The sequence below is a fragment of the Polypterus senegalus genome, chromosome 16, assembly GCF_016835505.1.
Source record: "Polypterus senegalus isolate Bchr_013 chromosome 16, ASM1683550v1, whole genome shotgun sequence".
Lineage (NCBI taxonomy): Eukaryota > Metazoa > Chordata > Cladistia > Polypteriformes > Polypteridae > Polypterus > Polypterus senegalus.
This window is the reverse complement of record NC_053169.1, coordinates 1491339-1495986: the sequence shown is the minus strand read 5'-3', so window position 1 is coordinate 1495986 and position 4648 is coordinate 1491339.

Sequence of the window (4648 nt, the reverse complement as noted above, 5' to 3'; positions counted from 1 at the left end):
GTTTGGTGAGGGGCGATGGGAAGTGTAGTTTTCCGCCCCACTAACGTGACTACAACTTCCAGAATGCGCTCTGTTCCCTTGGCACGAGCGTATAAACGCTATGGACGATAAATGCATACATTTTAATGTGTTTTTTTACAACATACCTTACAATGTTTATATCAAATACAGTCAGAACAAAATCTATAATTCTAATCAAAGGAAATGTAAGCCTATAATAACATACAATCTTATGCATGGACAGATTCACAATGAAACTAATGAAGCTGGTCCACAGAAGTGATTTTAATCTGTATGAGAAGGGTTTAAAAAAAGATAAATAATATGGTGCAATTCAGTACAGCAATTTCAATCAAAATTTGAGATGTAGTGGTTAAATTCTTAAAAACTGTATGGTGATCCATTGTGAAAAACCCATTGAAGAAGATATCAGTGGTCCCCATTGCGGGTTGTGAAAAGGGCCCACATAACAGTTCAAGCTTCAGGGCCCCAAAACTGTAGGACCACCACAGATCTTAACATGATGTACAGAGTTACAAACGTCTTGCGAGAATCCCACAGGTTACGGCGCTATATGATGATTATATTACAGATAACTTTAGCACCCTATGACTGATTTCCATCTTTCTTTTCGGCCGCGACAGAAGTATGTTTTTTTTTTTCTATATCCCTCTTAGTTTGTTTAACTAAGATGGTCATTATTAGATTTACTAACAATTATTACCGTTCAAGTCAAGTGGCTTTATTGTCATACCATCCATACAGCATATTGTAGCATACAGTGACGCGAGATAACAGGACCACCGTGGTGCAACGTACACATAAACACGGACGAGGGCAGGACAAGTAAAGAACTTTACTGCACTATAAATAATAGGAAAGTAACTAGATGGGAATAATTTGAAATAGACAGTAATTAATAAATAATAACAACAATAGTAGTGACAAGTGTGACAAATAGACTGCATATGAATAAGCTACTAGGAGCAGATCTGAGGGCGTGGGGGTCAGGGGGTCAGAGTCCAGACCACCAAGAGCTAGAACCTGTCAGAACTGGTTCGGATCGCCACTGTACCTTCTACAAGATGGAGGTGAGGTTCTTTAAAGCTGGGCAGGATGGTCCCATTGATCTTTTCTGCTGCGTGCACTATCCCTTGTATGACCTTATGGTTTAGAGATGTCATGGTACCCCAGCCCGACAGTGATGTAGCTGGTCAGGATGTTCTTGATGGTGCCCCCTGTAGAATGTGGGGAGTTGATAAATTTAAATATCGAGGATCACCGGTAGACCAAGATGGACACCTCGATGCTGAGATAAGCCACAGAGTGCATTGTGGATGGAGCAACAGGGAGAAGGTAGCAGGAGAGTTTTGTTTGATTGAAGAATTAAGGTGAAAGTTGAAGGTGAAGCTTTTAAGACCACCAGTGATGTATGGAGCTGAGATATGGACAGGAGAAGAAGCTGGATGTGGCAGAGATGAGAATGTGGAGATGGACAAAAAAAGGAAAGAATAAGAACTGAGACATTCAGAGGTACAACAAAAGTGGGAGAGACATCTGAGAAAGTACGGGAATGGGGGTTGAGGTGGTAGGGACTTGTGATGAAAAGAGACAAGGAATAGGTGGGCAAAAGAATCACAGAAATAGAAGAGAAATGAGGGGGGCCAAAGCGGAGGTGGACAGAGAAAGTAAAAGAAGGTCAGAAAAGGCTTGACTGGCAAGGAGGTGTAGGGCCGAGCTGTGTGGAGAAGGCTGATTAAGCACATCAGCCCCACATAGAAGTGGGAAAAGATGAAGAGGAAGGCCCCGTTAGAGGAGGATCGGTTAGGAGGCAGGCTGACAGCCCCAGCGTTGGAGCTGGGGAGTCCTCTACAGCACATCTTCCACCTGAGCCTGGAACAGCGGAGAGTCCCGAGGCTTTGGAAAACATCTTGCATCACCCCAGTCCCAAAGATATCACGTCCTAGTGAGCTGAATGACTTCCGGCCTGTCACTTTGACGTCACACGTGATGAAGACCATGGAGCGGCTGCTGCTTCACCACCTGAGGCTGCAGGTCCATCACGCCCTCGACCCTCTGCAGTTCGCATACCAGGAGAAGGTGGGAGCGGAGGATGCCATCATCTATTTGCTATGATCCCTCTCCTACTTGGACAGAGGCAGTGGTGCTGTAAGAATTATGTTTCTGGACTTCTCTAGCACCTTCAACACCATCCAACCTCTGCTCCTTAGGGACAAGCTGACAGAGATGGGAGTAGATTCACACCTGGTGCCATGGATCGTGGACTATCTTACAGACAGACCTCAATATGTGCGTCTCGGTAACTGCAGGTCTGACATTGTGGTCAGCAGCGCTGCAGGGGACTGGACTTTCTCCGGTCCTGTTCAGCCAACATACATCGGACTTCCAATACAACACGTGCAAAAGTTCGCAGACAACACTGCTATCATGGGCTGCATCAGGAGTGGGCAGGAGGAGGAGTATAGGAACCTAATCAAGGACTTTGTTAAATGGTGCGACTCAAACCACCTACACCTGAACACCAGCAAAACCAAAGAGCTGGAGGTGGATTTTAGGAGGTCCAGGCCCCTCATGGACCCTGAGATCATCAGAGGTGACTGTGAGCAGAGGGTGCAGACCTATAAATACCTGGGAGTGCAGCTGGATGATAAATTGGACTGGACTGCCAATACCGATGTTCTGTGTAAGAGAGGACAGAGCTGACTATACTTCATTAGAAGGCTGGCGTCCTTCAACATCTGCAATAAGATGCTGCAGATGTTCTATCAGACGGTTGTGGCGAGTGCCCTCTTCTACGCGGTGGTGTGCTGGGGACGCAGCATAAAGAAGAGGGACGCCTCACGTCTGGACAAACTGGTGAGGAAGGCAGGCTCTATTGTAGGCACAGAGCTGGACAGTCTGACATCTGTGGCAGAGCGACGGGCGCTGAGCAGACTCCTGTCAATCATGGAGAATCCACTGCATCCACTGAACACGATCATCTCCAGACAGAGGAGCAGCTTCAGCAACAGACTGCTGTCACCATCCTGCTAACTGACAGACTGAGTAGACCCCACACTATGAGACTCTTCAATTCCACCTGAAGGGGTAAACGTTAACATTATTCAAAGTTATTGTCTGTTATACCTGCCTCACACTCACCACCTTGCATTTTTTAACTTGCACTGCGCTTTTATTTAATTTAATACTGTTTTTTAATCAGTATGCTGCTGCTGTGAGTATGTGAATTTCCCATTGGAAATAATAAAGTATCTATCTATCTATCTATCTATCTATCTATCTATCTATCTATCTATCTATCTATCTATCTATCTATCTATCTATCTATCTATCTATCTATCTATTATATAGTGTCTACACTCTATCTATCTATCTATCTATCTATCTATCTATCTATCTATCTATCTATCTATTAATTATATAGTGCCTTTCATATCTATCTATCTATCTATCTATCTATCTATCTATTATATAGTGTCTACACGTGTCTTTCACTCTATCTATCTATCTATCTATCTATCTATCTATCTATCTATCTATCTATCTATCTATTATATAGTGTCTACACTCTATCTATCTATCTATCTATCTATCTATCTATCTATCTATCTATCTATCTATCTATCTATCTATTATATAGTGTCTACACTCTATCTATCTATCTATCTATCTATCTATCTATCTATGAAATTCATTTATAAGTGTACAGTAATAGGGAATTCGCCTTTGATGGTTGGGGGTGGGTTCACACTATCCAGGCCTGTTTTTCTGCTTTGTGCCCGATGCGGCCCCCATGGGCCCCCGCTCACTGCGACCCTGAACTGGATTAAGCTGGTGCAGCAATGTCGGGCTCTGTCACTAAGTGGGAGTAAGCCAGCAGGTAATGTAGTGCAAGAGCGACATCTAGCGGCCATGTTCAACTACATTTACAGCTTATCAGCCTCTTTCAGGGGATTCCAAGTGCGGTCCTCTGGGGGGCTGCCGCAGCTGCAGGCTTTCATTCTAACCCTTCTCTTAATTAGTCACCTGTTTCTGTCGCTATTTACGTAATTTGTCTTCATTTTAATTGGCATGCTATTTAAGACTCAGACCTCTTAATTATTTCTTCTTTTTTTCCTTAATTAGCAGCCAGACAGTAATGAGGCGCTAAACGAGCCGACACGAGATTTGCCAACCGCCATTAAACAAGAGAAGACGAAGAAGTCGACACGTGATCAGCTGACCGCCCAACCCCATCATACAATATCTGCAAATAAAGAAAGGTGAAGGTCTCGGTAACGCTGATCTGCTCAGGCCCACAAAACATTTTTTTAAAAGAAAAGAGAAGCAACAATTTTGGAAATGTCTGTTGCGTTAATGAGAGCACCAAGGGGCCTTGGAATGAATTAACAACAAGAATCGGGTTCTAATTAAGGCCCTGGTTGGAGTTTGGGACCCCGACTCAGAAGGTCAGCTGGTGGCTCCCTCGTTTCACGTCTCATTTCGGCTGGGCTGCCATTTGTGGGAGAAAATGAAGCAAATCTTTAAAAAGAAACAAACGAGGCAATTAAAATGACGGGAAAAGTCGAATGGCGTTACTGGCATACCATCCGCATTTTATATTGCAGTATACAGTGGCACGAAATAT